The sequence below is a fragment of the Procambarus clarkii genome, chromosome 60 (assembly GCF_040958095.1).
Source record: "Procambarus clarkii isolate CNS0578487 chromosome 60, FALCON_Pclarkii_2.0, whole genome shotgun sequence".
NCBI lineage: Eukaryota > Metazoa > Arthropoda > Malacostraca > Decapoda > Cambaridae > Procambarus > Procambarus clarkii.
This window is the reverse complement of record NC_091209.1, coordinates 1476980-1501276: the sequence shown is the minus strand read 5'-3', so window position 1 is coordinate 1501276 and position 24297 is coordinate 1476980. Positions and strand designations below refer to the sequence as shown.

The window sequence follows — 24297 nt, the reverse complement described above, 5'->3', positions numbered from 1 at the left end:
GTATGAGGTCAATTTTTTTTTATTGGAGTTAAAATTAACGTAGATATATGACCGAACCTAACCAACCCTACCTAACCTAACCTAACCTATCTTTATAGGTTAGGTTAGGTTAGGTAGCCGAAAAAGTTAGGTTAGGTTAGGTTAGGTAGGTTAGGTAGTCGAAAAACAATTAATTCATAAAAACTTGGCTTATTAGGCAAATTGGGCCTTGTATAGTAGGCTGAGAAGTGCGTTCTGGCTACTAGGTACGACATATATATATATATATATATATATATATGTCGTACCTAATAGCCAGAACGCACTTCTCAGCCTACTTTGCAAGGCCCGATTTGCCTAATAAGCCAAGTTTTCATGAATTAATGTTTTTTCGACTACCTAACCTACCTAACCTAACCTAACCTAACTTTTTCAGCTACCTAACCAAACCTAACCTATAAAGATAGGTTAGGTTAGGTTAGGTAGGGTTGGTTAGGTTCGGTCATATATCTACGTTAATTTTAACTCCAATAAAAAAAAATTGACCTCATACATATTGAAATGGGTAGCTTTATCAATTCATAAGAAAAAAATTAGAGAAAATATATTATTTCAGGAAAACTTGGCTTATTAGGCAAATTAGGCCTTGAATAGTAGGCCAAAAAGTGCGTTCTAGCTACTAGGTACGACATATATATATATATATATATATATATATATATATATATATATATGTCGTACCTAGTAGCCAGAACGCACTTCTCAGCCTACTATGCAAGGCCCGATTTGCCTAATAAGCCAAGTTTTCCAGAATTAATATATTTTCTCTAATTTTTTTTCTTATGAAATGATAAAGCTACCCATTTCATTATGTATGAGGTCAATTTTTTTTATTGGAGTTAAAATTAACGTAGATATATGACCGAACCTACCCAACCCTACCTAACCTAACCTATCTTCATAGGCTAGATATATATATATATATATATATATATATATATATATATATATATATATATATATATATATATATATATATATATATATATATATATATATATATATATATATGTCGTACCTAGTAGCCAGAACGCACTTCTCAGCCTACTATGCAAGGCCCGATTTGCCTAATAAGCCAAGTTTTCATGAATTAATGATTTTTCGACTACCTAACCTACCTAACCTAACCTAACCTAACTTTTTCATCTACCTAACCTAACCTAACCTATAGAGATAGGTTAGGTTAGGTTAGGTAGGGTTGGTTAGGTTCGGTCATATACCTACGTTAATTTTAACTCCCAAAAAAAAAAATTGACCTCATACATAATTAAATGGGTAGCTTTATCATTTCATGAGAAAAAAATTAGAGAAAATATATTAATTCAGGAAAACTTGGCTTATTAGGCAAATCGGGCCTTGCATAGTAGGCTGAGAAGTGCGTTCTGGCTACTAGGTACGACATATATATATATATATATATATATATATATATGTCGTACCTAATAGCCAGAACGCACTTCTCAGCCTACTATTCAAGGCCCGATTTGCCTAATAAGCCAAGTTTTCATGAATTAATGTTTTTTCGTCTACCTAACCTAACCTAACCTAGCTTTTTTTGGCTACCTAACCTAACCTTACCTATAAATATAGGTTAGGTTAGGTTAGGTAGGGTTGGTTAGGTTCGGTCATATATCTACGTTAATTTTAACTCCAATAAAAAAAATTGACCTCATACATAGAGAAAAGGGTTGCTTTATCATTTCATAAGAAAAAAATTATAGTAAATATATTAATTCAGGAAAACTTGGCTTATTAGGCAAATCGGGCCTTGAATAGTAGGCTGAGAAGTGAGTTCTGGCTACTAGGTACGACATATATATATATATATATATATATATGTCGTACCTAGTAGCCAGAACTCACTTCTCAGCCTACTATTCAAGGCCCGATTTGCCTAATAAGCCAAGTTTCCCTGAATTAATATATTTACTATAATTTTTTTCTTATGAAATGATAAAGCAACCCTTTTCTCTATGTATGAGGTCAATTTTTTATTATTGGAGTTAAAATTAACGTAGATATATGACCGAACCTAACCAACCCTACCTAACCTAACCTAACCTATATTTATAGGTAAGGTTAGGTTAGGTAGCCAAAAAAAGCTAGGTTAGGTTAGGTTAGGTAGGTTAGGTAGACGAAAAAACATTTATTCATGAAAACTTGGCTTATTAGGCAAATCGGGCCTTGAATAGTAGGCTGAGAAGTGCGTTCTGGCTATTAGGTACGACATATATATATATATATATATATATATATATATATATATATATATATATATATATATATATATATATATATATATATATATATATGTCGATTTGCCCGATTTGCCTAATAAGCCAAGTTTTCCTGAATTAATATATTTTCTCTAATTTTTTTCTTATGAAATGATAAAGCTACCCATTTCGTTATGTATGAGGTCAATTTTTTTTATTGGAGTTAAAATTTACGTAGATATATGACCAAACCTAATCAACCCTACCTAACCTAACCTAACCTATCTTTATAGGTTAGGTTAGGTTAGGCAGCCGAAAAAGTTAGGTTAGGTTAGGTTAGGTAGGTCAGGTATTCGAAAAACAATTAATTCATGAAAATTTGGCTTATTAGGCAAATCGGGCCTTGCATAATAGGCTGAGAAGTGCGTTCTGGCTACTAGGTACGACATATATATATATATATATATATATATATATATATATATATATATATATATATATATATATATATATATATATATATATATATATACATACATTAGTATATTTTGGTAGCAGTCTTTCCTGTAGACATATATTATTAAATATGACCGAAAAAGTAAGATTAATAATTCTAACACGAATTTTCTCTATCTTTCTTACGTTTCTTTTCACTGTTGATGGTAATTCAAAGATCAATTCTCCAAAATTCATTTTTATTTCTAGTCTGACCCGACACTTGAGCGCGTTTCGTAAAACTTATTACATTTTCAAAGACTTTAGTTTACAAACACACAACTGAAACTGAATAGAGCTTACATATCTTCGAGTTTATATCTACATTTGGGTGAGGTGGATGAGGTGAAAACGAACTTTCAATAATGGGTATTGAATGGGTATTAAATTCAAACATAAGACAGAACACGAAACAATGGGTATTGAATGGGTATTAAATTCATACACAAGACAGAACACGAAACAATGGGTATTGAATGGAAGTAATTGTAGAAAGTCTATTGGTCCATGTTTCTTGATGCTTCTATATTGGAGTGGGGTCTTGAAGTGGGTAGAATATAGTTGTGTATTAATTGGCTGTTGATTGCTGGTGTTGACTTCTTTATGTGTAGTGCCTCGCAGACGTCAAGCCGCCTGCTATCGCTGTATCTATCGATGATTTCTGTGTTGTATGCTAAGATTTCTCTGGTGATGGTTTGTTTGTGGGAAGAGATTATATGTTCCTTAATGGAGCCCTGTTGCTTATGCATCGTTAAACGCCTGGAAAGAGATGTTGTTGTCTTACCTATATACTGGGTTTTTTGAGACTTACAGTCCCCAAGAGGGCATTTGAAGGCATAGACGACGTTGGTCTCTTTTAAACCGTTCTGCTTTGTGTCTGGAGAGTTTCTCATGAGTAGGCTGGCCGTTTTTCTGGTTTTATAGTAAATCGTCAGTTGTATCTTCTGATTTTTGTCTGTAGGGATAACGTTTCTACTGACAATATCTTTCAGGACCCTTTCCTCCGTTTTATGGGCTGTGGAAAAGAAGTTCCTGTAAAATAGTCTAATAGGGGGGTATAGGTATTGTGTTAGTTGTCTCTTCAGAGGTTGCATGGCGTTTCACTTTCCTTCTTATGATGTCTTCCACGAAACCATTGGAGAAGCCGTTGTTGACTAGGACCTGCCTTACCCTACAGAGTTCTTCGTCGACTTGCTTCCATTCTGAGCTGTGGCTGAGGGAACGGTCGACATAAGCGTTAACAACACTCCTCTTGTACCTGTCCGGGCAGTCACTGTTGGCATTCAGGCACATTCCTATGTTTGTTTCCTTAGTGTAGACTGCAGTCTGGAAAACTCCGCTCCTACCTTCTCCATCTCGTAAGTGAAACGCAACACAGAATTCTGCTCAAATGCCTCCTTCAGCTCCTGCAGATGTCTGACATCAGGTACCTGTGTAAAAATGTCGTCAACATACCTGCAGTATATGGCCGGTTTCAAGTTCATGTCGACTAAGACTTTTTGCTCGATGGTACCCATGCAGAAGTTTGCAAACAGGACACCTAGGGGAGAACCCATGGCGACCCCATCTACTTGCTTATACATGTGTCCATCCGGGCTCAAGAAGGGTGCCTCTTTAGTACAAGCTTGGAGTAGTTTCCTTAGACTGTTTTCTGGTATGTCAAGAGGAGTACAGGCCGGATCACGGTACACTCTGTCGGCTATCATCCCGATTGTTTCATCCACAGGTACGTTGGTAAACAGAGATTCTACGTCCAACGAGGCTCTTATCCCTGTGGCCCGTGTTCCCCGCAGCAAGTCAACAAATTCCTTTGGAGACTTCAGGCTGAAGGCGCAAGGGACATAAGGAGTCCGCAAGCCGTTGAGTCGTTTCGCCAGTCTGTACGTGGGTGTGGGTATCTGGCTGATGATTGGCCGAAGTGGGTTTCCAGGCTTGTGTGTCTTGACATTTACATACACATATCCAGGTTTATATTCCCCAATAATCTTTGGCAGGTGGAGTCCAGATTTCTTGGCGTTCACAGTTTCGATCAATTTGTTGACCTTTGCTTTCAGTTCGGCTGTAGTGTCCTTCGTTACCCTTTGGAATTTAGTTTGGTCAGAGAGTATGAGGTTCATTTTCGCCAGATATTTGTCTTTTTTAAGAATGACGTATATTGGCGACTTGTCGCCTCTCCTGACAACTATCTCCTTGTTCTCACGAAGGCTCTTAGCTGCCGCTTTGAGCTGCTACCAAAATATACTAATATTAAAACTCACGACCCAGCAGCAAGGAATCAAGCCTTCACGATAAAATATCGCGAAGATCTGAATCGTGATCAGATATACAAGGCAGAAAATGAAATCAAAGACAACAAAGCGCAACTACTTCATGCTACAAACGAATGGAGAAACAGCAACATCGACGAAAGTCTCCGTACTCGCATTGAACAACACCTCGACATGCTCACAGACCGACATCACCTCAGCACCGAAACAAGGATAATCAAGAAACTAACAACGTTATATGGAGGCCCTATGGCAATTCCACGACCAAGTGATGGCTTCCTGAACCTTGCAGGAATCAACCTCACTGAGGACCAAGTCACTCTCCTAAATCTGGGTATAAACTGTCACGTTATGTCCAGACCGAGTGAGATGGCCCGGAAAGTGGAGTTGGAGATTCTGTTGGACGACATATTCGACCTCGAAGCACAAAAGAAGGTCACCACCAAAGATATCTTACAAGCAGAACTTATTGCGGAAGGAGGAAAGAATCGAGGCAATTACAGAAGCACCATACTGTCCCCCGAGCTCAAAGCGGCAGCTAAGAGCCTTCGCGAGAACAAGGAGATAGTTGTCAGGAGAGGAGACAAGTCGCCAATATACGTCATTCTTAAAAAAGACGAATATCTGGCGAAAATGAACCTCATACTCTCTGACCAAACTAAATTCCAAAGGGTAACGAAGGACACTACAACCGAACTGAAAGCAAAGGTCAACAAATTGATTGAAACTGTGAACGCCAAGAAATCTGGACTCCACCTGCCAAAGATTATTAATATAAATATATTAATATTATTATATTATATTCGGGAATATAAACCTGGATATGCGTGTGGAAATGTCAAGACACACAAGCCTGGAAACCCACTTTGGCCAATCATCAGCCAGATACCCACACCCACGTACAGACTGGCGAAACGACTCAACGGCTTACTGACTCCTTATGTCCTGTGTGCCTTCAGCCTGAAGTCTCCAAAGGAATTTGTTGACTTGCTGCGGGGAACACGGGCCACAGGGATAAGAGCCTCGTTGGACGTAGAATCTCTGTTTTCCAACGTACCTGTGGATGAAACAATCGGGATGATAGCCGACAGAGTGTACCGTGATCCGGCCTGTACTCCTCTTGACATACCAGAAAACAGTCTAAGGAAACTACTCCAAGCTTGTACTAAAGAGGCACCCTTCTTGAGCCCGGATGGACACATGTATAAGCAAGTAGATGGGGTCGCCATGGGTTCTCCCCTAGGTGTCCTGTATGCAAACTTCTACATGGGTACCATCGAGCAAAAAGTCTTAGTCGACATGAACTTGAAACCGGCCATATACTGCAGGTATGTTGACGACATTTTTACACAGGTACCTGATGTCAGACATCTGCAGGAGCTGAAGGAGGCATTTGAGCAGAATTCTGTGTTGCGTTTCACTTACGAGATGGAGAAGGATGGGAAGCTGCCCTTTCTAGATGTAACAGTCATGGAAAGGAGCGGAGTTTTACACACTGCTTTCTACACTAAGGAAACAAACATAGGAATGTGCCTGAATGCACACAGTGACTGCCCGGACAGGTACAAGAGGAGTGTTGTTAACGCTTATGTAGACCGTGCCCTCAGCCACAGCTCAGAATGGAAGCAAGTCGACGAAGAACTCTGTAGAGTAAGGCAGGTCCTAGTTAACAACGGCTTCTCCAATGGTTTCGTGGAAGACATCATAAGAAGGAAAGTGAAATGCCATGCAACCTCTGAAGAGACAACTAACACAACACCTATACCCCCTATTAGACTATTTTACAGGAACTTCTTTTCCACAGCCCATAAAACGGAGGAAAGGGTCCTGAAAGATATTGTCAGTAGAAACGTTATCCCTACAGACAAAAATCAGAAGATACAACTGACGATTTACTATAAAACCAGAAAAACGGCCAGCCTACTCATGAGAAACTCTCCAGACTCAAAGCAGAACGCTTTAAAAGAGACCAACGTCGTCTATGCCTTCAAATGCCCTCTTGGGGACTGTAAGCCTTAAAAAAACCAGTATATAGGCAAGACAACAACATCTCTTTACAGGCGTTTAACGATGCATAAGCAACAGGGCTCCATTAAGGAACATATAATCTCTTCCCACAAACAAACCATCACCAGAGAAATCTTAGCAAACAACACAGAAATCATCGATAGATACAGCGATAGCAGGTGGCTTGACGTCTGTGAGGCACTACACATCAAGAAGTCAAAACCAGCAATCAACAGCCAATTAATACACAACTATATTCTACCCACTTCAAGACTCCGTTCCAATATAGAAGCATCAAGAAATATGGACCAATAGGATTTCTACAATTACTTCCATTCAATATCCATTGTTTCATTTTCTGTCTTGTGTTTGAATTTAATGCCCATTCAATACCCATTGTTTCGTGTTCTGTCTTGTGTTTGAATTTAATACCCATTCAATACCCATTATTGAAAGTTCGTTTACACCTTATCCACCTCACCCAAATGTAGATATAAAACTCGAAGATGTGTAAGCTCTATTCAGTTTCAGTTGTGTGTTTGTAAACTAAAGTCTTTGAAAATGTAATAAGTTTTACGAAACGCGCTCAAGTGTCGCGTCAGACTAGAAATAAAAATGAATTTTGGAGAATTGATCTTTGAATTACCATCAACAGTGAAAAGAAACGTAAGCAAGATAGAAAAAATTCGTGTTAGAATTATTAATCTTACTTTTTCGGTCATATTTAATAATATATATATATATATATATATATATATATATATATATATATATATATATATATATATATATATATATATATATATATATATATATATATATATATATATGTCGTACCTAGTAGCCAAAACTCACTTCTCGGCCTACTATGCATGGCCCGATTTGCCTAAATGGCCAAGGGATTTTCTTTATTATCAATAAAAAAAAATCCAAAAAGTTTATTTTAATTTTTTTATTATTTTATATTAAGTCCATACTTTATTGACTAAGTTGTGTCAGTTTAGGTTAGGTTAAGACAGGTCAGGTAAGGTTAGGTAGGGTTGGTTAGGTTAGGTCATATATCTACGTTAGTTTTAACTCAAATTTAAACAAATTAACTTATACATAATGAAATGGAAATGTGTGTGTGTGTGTACTCACCTAATTGTACTCACCTAATTGTGCTTGCGGGGGTTGAGCTTTGGCTCTTTGGTCCCGCCTCTCAACTGTCAATCAACTGGTGTATAGATTCCTGAGCCTACTGGGCTCTATCATATCTACATTTGAAACTGTGTATGGAGTCAGCCTCCACCACATCACTTCCTAGTGCATTCCATTTATTAACTACTCTGACACTGAAAAAATTCTTTCTAACGTCTTTGTGGCTCATCTGGGTACTAAGTTTCCACCTGTGTCCCCTTGTTCGTGTCCCACCCGTGCTGAAGAGTTTGTCTTTGTCCTCCCTGTCAATTCCCCTGAGAATTTTGTAGGTGGTTATCATGTCTCCCCTTACTCTTCTGTTTTCCAGGGATGTGAGGTTCAGCTCCTTTAGCCTTTCCTCGTAGCTCAATCCTCTCAGTTCCGGGACGAGCCTGGTGGCATACCGCTGAACCTTCTCTAACTTTGTCTTGTGTTTAACTAGGGATGGACTCCAGGCTGGAGCTGCATACTCCAGGATTGGTCTTACATAAGTGGTATACAGGATTCTGAAAGATTCCTTACACAAGTTTCTAAAGGCAGTTCTTATGTTGGCCAGTCTAGCATATGCCGCTGATGATATTCTTTTGATGTGGGCCTCTGGGGACAGGTTCGGTGTGATATCAACCCCCAGATCCTTCTCTCTATTTGACTCTTGCAGGATTTCCCCTCCCAGATGATACCTTGTGTTCAGCCTCCTGCTCCCTTCGCCTAATTTCATCACCTTACACTTTCCTGAGTTGAACTTTAGCAGCCATTTTGTAGACCATTACTCCAGTTTATCCAGGTCATCCTGTAGTCTCTGTCTATCTTCATCCGTCTTGATTCTTCTCATAATTTTTGCATCATCAGCAAAAATTGAGAGGAATGAGTCTATACCCTCTGGAAGATCGTTCACGATCGATGTGTGTGTGTGTGTGTATGTGTGTGTGTGTGTGCGTGTGTGTGTGTGTGTGTGTGTGTGTGTGTGTGTGTGTGTGTGTGTGTGTGTGTGTGTGTGTGTGTGTGTGTGTGTGTGTGTGTGTGTGTGTGTGTGTGCCTTGGAAGGGTTCGAAATTACAAGAGATTAAGTCAAGAGGCATCTTTTGGATCTGGACGTGAGAAAGGCTATTGGCTTAGACAGAATCTCACCATGGGTATTGAACGAGTGTGCAGAAGCACTTTGTTTGCCACTCTCCAGAGTGTATAGTAGGTCACTGGAAACGGGAGACCTACCAGAAATATGGAAGACGGCTAATGTAGTCCCAATATACAAAAAGGGTGACAGACAAGAGGCATTGAACTACAGGCCAGTGTCCTTGACTTGTATACCATGCGAGGTGATGGAGAAGATCGTGAGACAAAACCTAGTAACACATCTGGAGAGAAGAGACTTCGTAACAACCCATCAACATAGGTTCAGGGAGGGTATATCTTGCCTTACAGGCTTAATAGAATTATACGATCAGGTGACAAAGATTAAGCAAGAAAGAGAAGGATGGGCAGACTGCATTTTCTTGGACTGTCGGAAAGCCTTTGACACAGTATCCCTCAAGCAACCCGTTCTCACACAAGACAGCACATATATGACTTAATGCTTAAAGTCAATATGTTGAATATGAATTAGTAAATATGTGATATATTCCCAGTTACTTTTTTTTCCAAGGCCCAAACTCTTCCTCACGTACCAACTTGCGTCTCACAGTACCCGTCCGTCAACCTAGATAGCAGAATAGTCGTGATTGGTTCAATTATAAGGAAAATTGTACTTTTCAGGTCCCACATGGGTTGTGAAATTTACCTACTATTGTCCATGCTCTTAGAATATTATAGATCAGCTACTTCCTATTGAAGGTTCGTAGTTTTGTTTTGAGAAATATTAGTTGTTCTTAGTAAATTATAATAAGCACTAAAAATTATTACATAGAATAACAGTCCTTCACCAATCAATATTATATACCATAGTTGGTGCTTTACAAATCTTTAAAGGATGTTTTGTAGGAACGCTAACAGAAAACGATGGTTCATTGGAATGTCTATGGGGTAAACTACTCTAAACAGGATGGTATTGTGTCTACTATACCAACTACCGGATCGGTATATTGTCCACTACCACCTGTTAGGTGAGTAAGGGGTGCAATACCACCCACAGGATGAGTATGGGGATCACATCCACCCACAGGAAGGGTATGGGGTCCAATACCACCCACAGGATGAGTATGGCGTCCACTACAACCCACAGGATGGGTATGGGGCTCCAACCACCCATAGAATGGGTATGGGGCTCCAACCACCCATAAAATGGGTATGGGGTCCAATAACACCCACTGGATGTGTATATGGCGTCCATTGCCGCGCGTCGAGCTCGAAAACCGCAGCATTCATCTCAGAACCATGCCTATTTCACGCAGATTCCTTAATAAACGTAAAAGTTTTATATGTCACAAGAAAGATAGAAATATAAGCTTCATTCTAAATACCTTACCATGGGCATATTTAAATTTAAACCGAAGATACGTGTACTTTTATAATAGCCGAGCTCCGACCCCGGACAGATCGATCGACCGAGCAACTCTCTCTCAGAACAATGTTTATTTCACGTGAATTCGTTAGTAAACATATATGTTTTATATGTCTCAAGAAAGACAGACATATAAGCTTCACTTTAAACACTTTACTATAGACATATTTAAATTTCTAATGAAGATTATTGTATTTTAAAAATTACGGAGCTCCCACCCCGTACAGACTGAACGACAGAGCAACTCTCTCTCAGATCAATGTTTATTTCACGTAAATTCGTTAATAAACACAAATGTTTTATAAGTCTTAAGCAAGATAGAAATAAGAGCTTCATTTTAAATACATTACAATAGACATATTTATAGCTCAAGTGAAGATACATATGTTTTTATAGTAGCGCTCAGTAGCTTGTCGGGCATGGAGTGCAGACGCCTACGCACTTGCCGATATATTGTATAATTAACAAAGATACGCTAATAAAGCCTAAAATCTTATATGCCTCCAGAAAGACCGATATATGAACATTATTATAATTGCACCAAATGAAATATATCATGTTCGAGAACAAAGATATATCAATTTTAAATTAAGTTTCGACTCTCTCTCGGGTGAGAGAGATGGGGCGACTCTCGCCCCATCTATTGGAGATTCTGTGCACTAAATACCCAAAGCTACTCAAACCCTCCTAGCATTATTTAAGTAATGAAGTAATATGGTATATTTACTCACTATAATGTGGGTGCTGAATGCAGAACATGAGAAAACATATATTTACTCCAAACTAATATAATTTCATTATGAAATAAGTAGCATCAAAGGAAGTCGATGGTCCAAGCAGCAATGTTGTGGAGCGACTTATCCAAGATATATCGTTGTTTGGAAAGTGTTTGTTGGCATATCCAGTTGTCGCACTTCTCTGCTCAAATTATCACAAATTTAAATTATAATGTTAACAAGTAGAATACGTATTTTTAATAAAATCTAACATAACTAGCCAGAAAACATTTAACATTAATTAAAAAATATATGTTTGGAAGTTAAATCGACTTCATAGGACAATGGTTTTGTTATATATACTCGTTATTCGTTGACATGCGTTCGCTACTTAAACTACCATGTACTGTACTTATGTAAAATCTCCCATGTCTCTTCGCTCATCTCACCGAACCCTACAGGCTCTGTGATATATTCTTTAATTAATTGAGATTCACAAATAAAGCTAATAATTGTATATGTTATCAGAAAGGCAGAGCTTAGTTTAGTTCATTTATTATGCACTCCATACCCATCCTATGGACGATAGTGGAGTGTTACAGAGGCACATAATGGGCTCAGGGAATGAGCCCCACAATTCATATAGCCAAGCAAGTTATAATCTTGATAAGCTAGTTACAAAAGTCAATACACATTGTCACATCAACAATGGGCTCGAGACCGACCACAAGTACAGTTTATAATTTAAGCAACTGACATATATGGAGGACTGTCAAAGCTGGAAGTCGTGGCCCAAGCATCAACAAGCTCATTTGCTCTGTGCAGAGGATTAGGGTACGAGATCTCTGCAGCATTTTTCCCTTTGATCTTGTTGATATCCTTCCATGCCCGACTTAGTGGCGCGTGAGAACTGAGACCACTGACAAAAGTTTCCCAGTCTGTCTGCCTCAGCTCCACCATACGTTCCCTGGCCTTAGCCAGAGCCGCTTGAAAGAGCCGAAGCATTTCAGCAGTGCGGGTCCTTCTACAAGCTAGTCCAATTATTCTGGCAGTGCGTTTTAGTGTCTGCAATTTAGAATCATTATAATAAACATAAGTGCTATGACCAGTGTAATTTGGGTTACGTGGCCTGGACGATGGATCAAGTGATTCTATAAACTGGTTGATAGTACCTGTGAGCTCATTGTTAAAATCTTCAACTGATGAAGGCTCAGATGACTGCACCATTCTGACACATGAGCAACAAGATTGTCTCGTTGATCGATGGGCACAGCCAGCCTCTTCCGCTTGAACACTCCACCAGGGAGGATAGAGCTGCCAATGCTTACAGTGGCTAATATGGGCAGATGATCAGACGCCATAACTGGCACTATTGACGAGGCGCACCCGGTGTGGGAGACGTTGAAACCGAGACATAGATCAGGAATACCTCCGTAGATATTCGTCGGTTCAAGGTCACCCACAATCTGTGCATCATCGTGACTACCTAATAGTGACACCAGTTGGTTGCCGTTACGATTACTGAACTGCGAATTACCAATGTTCCTATGTCTAGCGTTATAATCACCTCTAATGATGGTAAGCTCAGTCTGAATACAGATAGGAAGGTCAGCATAATTAAAGTTACAAGGAGTCGATTATTTAGTACATAGTTGTTTTTCTCTTAAACTGGATGATAGAGGGGGAGTCTTTAACGTGATTGGGAATACATACATACATACATACATACATACATACATACATACATACATACATACATGAATACATACATACATACATACATACATACATACATACATACATACATACATACACACATACACACATACAAACATACATGCATGCGTACATACATACATCCATCCATCTATCCATACATACATACATACATACATACATACATACATACATACATACATACATACATACATACATACATACATACATGCGTACATACATACATACATACATACATACATACATACATACATACATACATACATACATACATACATACATGCATACATACATACATACATACATACACACATACATACATACATGCGTACATACATACATACATACATACATACATACATACATACATACATACATACATTCATACATGCGTACATACATACATCCATACATGCGTACATACATACATCCATCCATCCATCCATACATACATACATACATACATACATACATACATACATACATACATACATACACGTCCAGTCAGCATATAGCTATTTCGGGACAAAATCCAATACAGTTTATATTGGTGAGACGCCACTGTGATGAGGAGTTTAAATATCACAGGAACTGTAGGTTAATGTGTGACAGGTGAGGTTAGATGAGGCATCTACAAGCATCAGCTGGAGGCTGATGGAGTGTTGTGGAGGCTGGTGGTACTATGTCCAGATGTTGGAGGGTGGATTTGACTCTCCCACCCTCCCTACCCCTACCCCCATCCCCCCACATTGACCGCAGTACGTCTAAGGTTACTTTCCACTCTCGCTTACCAAGGGTATAACCCCCGCCCCTCCCAACACACACACATGCATCAGATTCTTAACTTACAATATTTATGATTTACCAATTTATGTTACTACACTGACTCTCAATTTCACAATATTGTATAAACTTTGATGAATCGCTCGTCTATGGGTCATCCAATAATGTTAGCAGACTTCTAGATGTTACCACTGCTAGGTTTAGGCTCAGCTACAAGTACCTCTGGAAGTTTGTAACATCTGATGATGTAGATTTGACTAAATGTAAACTCTGTCAGCAGAACTATTCGCATACTTTGCGTCATTATATAATGGAATGTGAAAAATCGCGGAATTTAAAGATAACAACATCAATAGTGTCCATGAAATGTGTAAGTACTTCATTCATAATGATGTGCTGCTCGAAATCTTAGCGAAGTATCCAAAATTTGCTTACTGTAGGTAATGCATACACATGACTGTAAAGCTGCCGCCCAGTTGGGTGGGTGTGGAGCACATGACTGTAAAGCTGCCGCCCAGTTGGGTGGGTGTGGAGCACATGACTGTAAAGCTGCCGCCCAGTTGGGTGGGTGTGGAGCACATGACTGTAAAGCTGCCGCCCAGTTGGGAGAGTGTGGAGCACATGACTGTAAAGCTGCCGCCCAGTTGGGTGGGTGTGGAGCACATGACTGTAAAGCTGCCGCCCAGTTGGGTGGGTGTGCAGCACATGACTGTAAAGCTGCCGCCCAGTTGGGTGGGTGTGGAGCACATGACTGTAAAGCTGCCGCCCAGTTGGGTGGGTGTGGAGCACATGACTGTAAAGCTGCCGCCCAGTTGGGTGGGTGTGGAGCAAGACTAGTAACTGTGTGACTCACCATAAATGTAAAGTGCCTTGTATAGTGACTGTTGTGAGCCTCTTGTTGAATCACTTGTGACACAAAAGATTACTGATGTGTGTATTTGTGTGGGTGATTAAATATGTATGTGTATGTATATATGTATACGTATGAATATGTACATGTATGCATAAGTATGTGTACATTAATAATTTTGTAACTAGCGTCAAAAAATTGTTATTTGCTTAGCTAAACGAACTAGAGGGTTCAGTTCCTGAACCGATTATGTGCCTCTGTAATCCTTTACACCACCGCCCACGGGATGTGTATTATGGGGTGCATAATAAAGAAAGAAAATGAATGGACCGAACCCCACAATTCATTTAGCTAAGCAAGTTACAATCTTAATGAGCTAGTTACAAAATTCACTATAAGTCGTCACATCATAAATGGGTTCGAGATCGACCACAAGTAGTGCATTACATAAATTTATCAGTATTGTGCAGCCTGTGATCCCCGCCTGGCTGGATACTGATACCTAGGTAATTTTCATGTGTCCGGACACCGGCAATAAGGTGGTATTATTTATTTAACTTAAGATATATATATTTTTAAATGTTGTCACATTAACGGCTACATCTTCCTTTCTTCTGACATATAGATTTTTAAGATTAATTAAAATATATGGAAACTAATTATACAATTTATTGGCTGGTGTGCAGGGCTTCACACTCTCAAAGCAAGCCATCAAGTAACTATCAAAACGCATATATCTTCGTTTTCACTTCAGTTATATTTTGACAAAGGATTTTAAATGTAGCCTATATTTCTACCTTTCAGATGACATAAATACTTTCGTTAATTACAATATCTAGATCAAACTAACATTGATTTTCAAAAGGTTGTATATTTTCCATCAATGGAGAGCATCAGCCAAGAAGCCTTCTTTAAAATATGAATATCTTTCCTCACCCAATAAGATCTAATCTCTGAATAAAACGCAAAAAACGACTTGATTGTAACCTATCCACCGCTGCCCATTGGATGGGGGAGAGGGGGTTATGTGTAGGATAAACATATCAATTGTGACACTAGCCCTCCATATATGTCAGTTGCTTAAATTATAAACTGTACTTGTGGTCGGACTCGAGCCCATTGTTGATGTGACAATGTGCATTGACTTTTGTAACTAGCTTATCAAGATTATAACTTGCTTGGCTATATGAATTGTGGGGCTCATTCCCTGAGCCCATTATGTGCCTCTGTAACACTCCACTATCGTCCATAGGATGGGTATGGAGTGCATAATAAATGAACTAAACTAAGCTCTGCCTTTTTGATAACATATACAATTATTAGCTTTATTTGTGAATCTCAATTAATTAAAGAATATATCACAGAGCCTGTAGGGTTCGGTGAGATGAGCGAAGAGACATGGGAGATTTTACATAAGTACAGTACATGGTAGTTTAAGTAGCGAACGCATGTCAACGAATAACGAGTATATATAACAAAACCATTGTCCTATGAAGTCGATTTAACTTCCAAACATATATTTTTTAATTAATGTTAAATGTTTTCTGGCTAGTTATGTTAGATTTTATTAAAAATACGTATTCTACTTGTTAACATTATAATTTAAATTTGTGATAATTTGAGCAGAGAAGTGCGACAACTGGATATGCCAACAAACACTTTCCAAACAACGATATATCTTGGATAAGTCGCTCCACAACATTGCTGCTTGGACCATCGACTTCCTTTGATGCTACTTATTTCATAATGAAATTATATTAGTTTGGAGTAAATATATGTTTTCTCATGTTCTGCATTCAGCACCCACATTATAGTGAGTAAATATACCATATTACTTCATTACTTAAATAATGCTAGGAGGGTTTGAGTAGCTTTGGGTATTTAGTGCACAGAATCTCCAATAGATGGGGCGAGAGTCGCCCCATCTCTCTCACCCGAGAGAGAGTCGAAACTTAATTTAAAATTGATATATCTTTGTTCTCGAACATGATATATTTCATTTGGTGCAATTATAATAATGTTCATATATCGGTCTTTCTGGAGGCATATAAGATTTTAGGCTTTATTAGCGTATCTTTGTTAATTATACAATATATCGGCAAGTGCGTAGGCGTCTGCACTCCATGCCCGACAAGCTACTGAGCGCTACTATAAAAACATATGTATCTTCACTTGAGCTATAAATATGTCTATTGTAATGTATTTAAAATGAAGCTCTTATTTCTATCTTGCTTAAGACTTATAAAACATTTGTGTTTATTAACGAATTTACGTGAAATAAACATTGATCTGAGAGAGAGTTGCTCTGTCGTTCAGTCTGTACGGGGTGGGAGCTCCGTAATTTTTAAAATACAATAATCTTCATTAGAAATTTAAATATGTCTATAGTAAAGTGTTTAAAGTGAAGCTTATATGTCTGTCTTTCTTGAGACATATAAAACATATATGTTTACTAACGAATTCACGTGAAATAAACATTGTTCTGAGAGAGAGTTGCTCGGTCGATCGATCTGTCCGGGGTCGGAGCTCGGCTATTATAAAAGTACACGTATCTTCGGTTTAAATTTAAATATGCCCATGGTAAGGTATTTAGAATGAAGCTTATATTTCTATCTTTCTTGTGACATATAAAACTTTTACGTTTATTAAGGAATCTGCGTGAAATAGGCATGGTTCTGAGATGAATGCTGCGGTTTTCGAGCTCGACGCGCGGCAATGGACGCCATATACACATCCAGTGGGTGTTATTGGACCCCATACCCATTTTATGGGTGGTTGGAGCCCCATACCCATTCTATGGGTGGTTGGAGCCCCATACCCATCCTGTGGGTTGTAGTGGACGCCATACTCATCCTGTGGGTGGTATTGGACCCCATACCCTTCCTGTGGGTGGATGTGATCCCCATACTCATCCTGTGGGTGGTATTGCACCCCTTACTCACCTAACAGGTGGTAGTGGACAATATACCGATCCGGTAGTTGGTATAGTAGACACAATACCATCCTGTTTAGAGTAGTTTACCCCATAGACATTCCAATGAACCATCGTTTTCTGTTAGCGTTCCTACAAAACATCCTTTAAAGATTTGTAAAGCACCAACTATGGTATATAATATTGATTGGTGAAGGACTGTTATTCTATGTAATAATTTTTAGTGCTTATTATAATTTACTAAGAACAACTAATATTTCTCAAAACAAAACTACGAACCTTCAATAGGAAGTAGCTGATCTATAATATTCTAAGAGCATGGACAATAGTAGGTAAATTTCACAACCCATGTGGGACCTGAAAAGTACAATTTTCCTTATAATTGAACCAATCACGACTATTCTGCTATCTAGGTTGACGGACGGGTACTGTGAGACGCAAGTTGGTACGTGAGGAAGAGTTTGGGCCTTGGAAAAAAAAGTAACTGGGAATATATCACATATTTACTAATTCATATTCAACATACTGACTTTAAGCATTAAGTCATATATGTGCTGTCTTGTGTGAGAACGGGTTGCCTCAAGAGGATGCTGCATAAGCTGGAGAAACAGGCAGGAGTAACTGGTAAGGTGCTCCAGTGGATAAGGGAGCACCTAAGCAATAGGAAGCAGAGAGTTACAGTGAGAGGAGAGACCTCAGATTGGCGTGAAGTCACAAGTGGAGTCCCACAGGGCTCTGTACTCGGACTTATCCTGTTTCTGATATACGTAAATGATCTCCCGGAGGGTATAAACTCATTCCTCTCAATATTTGTTGACGATGCCAAAATTATGAGAAGGAATAAGACAGAGGAGGACAGCTTGAGGCTTCAAGAAGACCTGGACAAGCAGCAGGAATGGTCGAACAAATGGTTGTTAGAGTTTAACCCAAGCAAATGTAATGCAATGAAGGCGATGAGTCACAATAACGTGGCTGAAGTATGTTCACCAGACCACACACTAGAAGTTGAAGGGACGACGACGTTTCGGTCCGTCCTGGACCATTCTCAAGTCGATTGTGATGAGGAGGTAGAGACAGGCAATAAATAGGCAAGAGAGAGCTGAGGAGGAAAGTAAGGTGTAGGGGATAGTAGTAATAATGAGAACTGCAGAAGGCCTATTGGCCCACACGAGGCAGCTCCTATTATAACCACCGAAGGAGATAGTAATAGGAATAAGAAGAGGATAGCAAGGGAGCGTAGGAGAAGACAATGAACAGAAAAAGGGGAAAAGAGAGAAAGAAAGGAAAGAGAAAGAAAGATAAATGGAAGGGGTAAGCATTACACTAGGATGTGTAATGCAATGAACATAGGTATAGGGAGCAGGAGACCAGATACAAGGCATCATTTGGGACATGAAATACTTCAAGAGTCAACGAGAAAGAAAGACCTGGGGGTTGATATCACGCCAGACCTGTCCCCTGATGCCCATATCAAGAGGATAACATCAGTGGCATATGCCCGGTTGGCTAACATAAGAAAGGCCTTTAGAAACTTGTGTAAGGAATCAATCAAAACTTTGTATACCACATATATCAGACCAATCCTGAAGTATGCGGCTCCAGCATTGAGTCCATATCTAGTTAAGCTGTTGTTTAAGATTTGCTACCTAGAACAAAAAATTCCAAATAGCATGGGCTATGGTGAGCCCGTTCTAGTTAAGCATAATACTAAACTGGAAAAGGATCAAAGGTTTGCCACCAGACTAGTACCTAAACTGAGGGGTATGAGCTACGAGGAAAGACTACGGGGAATTAAACTTTACGTCACAGGGAGACAGAAGAGTTAGGAGGGACATGATCACCATATACAAGATTCTCAGAGGAATTGATATGGTAGATAAAGTCAGACTATTCAACACAAGGGGGCACACGCACTAAGGGACACAGGTGGAAACTGAGTGCCCAAATGAGCCATAGAGACATTAGAAATAATTTTTTTCAGTGTCAGTAGTAGACAAATGAATGCATTAGTTAGTGATGTGGTGGAGGCTGACTCCATACACAGTTTTAAATGTAGATATGATAGAGCCCAGTAGGCTCAGGAATCTGTACGCCAGTTGATTAACAGATGAGAGGCAGGACCAAAGAGCCAAAGCTCAACCCCCGCAAGCACAACTATGTAAGTACAAGTAGGTATGTACGCACAGTTTTCACGTGTATCTTGAGGCCAACTCTAGACGAGCTACTACAAGTATTGCAACATCTTACCTTAGGGAACGCCTTATGTTGTCTGGATTAATGTTGTTTATTATGAAGTTCCGGACGTCAGCAGGAGTAACATCATTCCTGCGGGTGACGTCTTTTGGGTCATCCACTGACATCACCACCGCAACTGTTGGCACACAAAGGTTTTCAAAGTTAGTAGATAAATATGCATGTTACATTTTAATAATATTCATGGCAAATATTCGAACGAGTCTGTACAACAGTTATAAAAAAACATTTTCATCAAAATTACAGTTTAAGGGGGGCCTGACGGCTGAGTGGACAGCGTTCGGTATTCGTAGTCCTAGGGTTCGGGGATCGATCCTCGGCGATGGCAGAAACAAATAGGGCAAAGTGTCTTTCGCCCTGATGCACCTGTTTACCTAGCAGTAAATCGGTACGTGGGAGTTAGACTGCTGCTACAGGCTGCTTCCTGGGGATGTGTAATATAAAGGAGGCCTGGTCGAGGACCGGGCCGCAGGGACGCTAAGCCCCGAAATCATCACAAAATAACCTCAAGAAGAAGATAAAGGCTCGTTCTGTATGCTGTGTGACAATGTGTCTTGTGGGGATTAAAATAATGTTTAACTAAATTTGTATAAAGAATCTTTCCTCGATGACAACAAGAATCCTGGGCACACTGAGCAGGAAGTATTACTTCCCAGACAACCTTATCTCACACTAGGCTGGTTAAAGCAACGGCCGTCCTCCCCAGACAACCCTATCTCACACTAGGCTGGTTAAAGCAACAGCCGTCCTCCTCAGACATCCCGTCCTCACATTAGGCTGGTTAAAGCAGCGGCTGTACTCCTCAGACATCCCGTCCTCACATTAGGCTGGTTAAAGCAACAGCCGTCCTCCCCAGACAATCCATCCTCACATTAGGCTGGTTAAAGCAGCGGCTGTACTCTTCAGACAGCCCGTCCTCACACTAGGCTGGTTAAAGCAACGGCTGTACTCCTCAGACAATCCGTCCTCACATTAGGCTGGTTAAAGCAGCGGCCGTCTTCCCCAGAAGCATTCATCAATTTTAACATAATGTGTATTACACATTAGTTTGTTCTCATATATCAATTACTATTTTACAAACAAATTTTATGTATAGTTGGGCATAGGTTAGGTTAGGTGTTTAGGTTCTGTTGGCGATTATTTGTATTTGAAGGAAGTATTTATAGAATTGTGGTTCAAACAGAGGACGTGAGCGAAACGCTTGTTCCTGAAGCGTTCGAAGTCATCAGTTGTGAATTGTGTATAAACCGTTTTTCATTCATAAACAGGGGGCTTGGCAGCTGTATTAACGAGCTTGGATCTTTGTATATGAGGACGGGCTGCAGTAGTGGAGTAGAGTTCGTTCTAGACTCACAATCGAGAATTCCAGGTAAAAATCCCGGGCGGGACAGAAATACTGGGATGCATTTCCTATTACCGAATGCTTCTGTTCACCTAGCAGTAAGTAGGTACCCAGGAGTTAGTCAGCTTGTTGTGTTGTTGCATCCTGGGCAGGATCCGTAATTCCTTCTTGGGGGTGGGGGACATCAATATAAGCCTAAGCCTACACTCCGGCTACCTGTCCCCCCCCCCCCCCCCCACACACACACAATGAATATATGCCTCATATTTCATAAAAACATATTTTCTATCAATTAAATTTACCTTATTAGACTAAGGGTTCCTGCATATAAAATATACATCTTAAAATTTTACTTGAAAACTCGCATAAATCCCATAATCACGATTCCCGTCTATCTAGAACTGAATTTATTGTATGTAAGCTGGTTAAACTTACGTAGAACTCAACAAAGTCTTGCACACACCGCACGATAATGCAAAATAAAAAAGAAAAACTGTGTCAAGGAGCAGAGGAGACATGACTACAAATGGGGACCTTTAGAATAAGGCTTCAGGCGGACATTGAATGCCTGCCCATCACACATTCAACTTCCTCTCTTCCATCCTCAATTCTTCTACAAGTTCTCAACTCCTTGAATGATTCGCCGATGGTTATTTTAAATAAATGTATAATCTTTATTGAGAGATAAGCAGGCATCAGCTGTGTATCTCCCACGATGTGTGATATTGGGTGATGCTTGGCACTACTGAGGATTACACCAGGTGGTAGCAACAGCATAGTTTGCATCCTAGTACTGTGAGTACTGAAATAGTTCCACAGTACCCCGTCCACCCTGCTTGGACACTGGCGCACGCACACGCACACATACACACACGTTAATATTTAAGTATTCACTAATTAATAAGATATACATATGCCAGCACATGTAAATGGGTTCAAAGGTAAATATTACAAAAAGCCAGGAGATAAGCTAGTTATTGTGTCAATATGCATAAATCAGCTTACATTTCCGCGTTCCGCTTGCGCTTTGTCATGGGTTCGTATCCTGGTCAGAGAGGATTTACTGGGCGCAAATCCTTAACTGTAGCCTCTGTTTAACTTAACAGTAAATTGAGCACTTGGTTGTAAAAGCTATTCTTCGTGGGAGTCGTATTCCAGGGACCATAGAATTAAGAACTTGCCCGAAATGTTACGTCCCGTACTAGCGGTTGTACAAGAATGTACCAACTTTTGTATATATCTCCACAAAAAAAATGAACTCGTGCATAAGAAGCTGGAACCAGGAGCTTTGAACTTTGCCTACACAACTGAATATATAACCTAACCTAACCTAACTTTTTCGGCTACCTAACCTAACCTAACCTATAAAGATAGGTTAGGTTAGGTTAGGTAGGGTTGGTTAGGTTCGGTCACATATCTACGTTAATTTTAACTCCAATAAAAAAAAATTGACCTCATACATAATGAAATGGGGAGCTTAATCATTTCATAAGAAAAAAATTAGAGAAAATATAATAATTCATGAAAAATTGGCTTATTATGCAAATCGGGCCTTGCATAGTAGGCTGAGAAGTGCGCTCTGGCTACTAGGTACGACATATATATATATATATGTTTCATTGAATATGACCGCATTATGCGGTCATATTCAATGAAACATGTTTGAAAGAAAACCTGCTGCCAGTATACACCAATATATATATATATATATATATATATATATATATATATATATATATATATATATATATATATATATATATATATATATATATGCGAACAAGCCTGAATGGTCCCCAGGACATATGCAACTGAAAACTCACACCCCAGAAGTGACTCGAACCCATACTCCCAGAAGCAACGCATCTGGTATGTACAAGACGCCTTAATCCACTTGACCATCACGACCGGACATAATGAGGTGATAGCCGAGGCTATTTGAACCACCCCACCGCCGGCACTCGGATAGTTATCTTGGGCATAGCATTTTACCAAATCACCTCATTCTTTGGGGCAACACGTGAGGAACACAAATGCGAACAAGCCTGAATGGTCCCCAGGACATATGCAACTGAAAACTCACACCCCAGAAGTGACTCGAACCCATACTCCCAGAAGCAACGCATCTGGTATGTACAAGACGCCTTAATCCACTTGACCATCACGACCGGACATAATGAGGTGATAGCCGAGGCTATTTGAACCACCCCACCGCCGGCACTCGGATAGTTATCTTGGGCATAGCATTTTACCAAATCACCTCATTCTTTGGGGCAACACGTGAGGAACACAAATGCGAACAAGCCTGAATGGTCCCCAGGACATATGCAACTGAAAACTCACACCCCAGAAGTGACTCGAACCCATACTCCCAGAAGCAACGCATCTGGTATGTACAAGACGCCTTAATCCACTTGACCATCACGACCGGACATAATGAGGTGATAGCCGAGGCTATTTGAACCACCCCACCGCCGGCACTCGGATAGTTATCTTGGGCATAGCATTTTACCAAATCACCTCATTCTTTGGGGCAACACGTGAGGAACACAAATGCGAACAAGCCTGAATGGTCCCCAGGACATATGCAACTGAAAACTCACACCCCAGAAGTGACTCGAACCCATACTCCCAGAAGCAACGCATCTGGTATGTACAAGACGCCTTAATCCACTTGACCATCACGACCGGACATAATGAGGTGATAGCCGAGGCTATTTGAACCACCTAGGGTGGTTCAGGGGTGTGAGTTTTCTTCTGAGAAAACACCCCAGAGAAACTTCTGGGGTGTGAGTTTTCAGTTGCATATGTCCTGGGGACCATTCAGGCTTGTTCGCATTTGTGTTCCTCACGTGTTGCCCCAAAGAATGAGGTGATTTGGTAAAATGCTATGCCCAAGATAACTATCCGAGTGCCGGCGGTGGGGTGGTTCAAATAGCCTCGGCTATCACCTCATTATGTCCGGTCGTGATGGTCAAGTGGAT

At 39.8% G+C, this 24297-nt stretch overlaps 1 pseudogene; it reads right to left on the bottom strand.

The window, feature by feature from the left end:
* LOC138353820 (N-acetylated-alpha-linked acidic dipeptidase 2-like) overlaps positions 1 to 24297 on the bottom strand; it is a 136534-nt pseudogene that overhangs the window by 70131 nt on the left and 42106 nt on the right.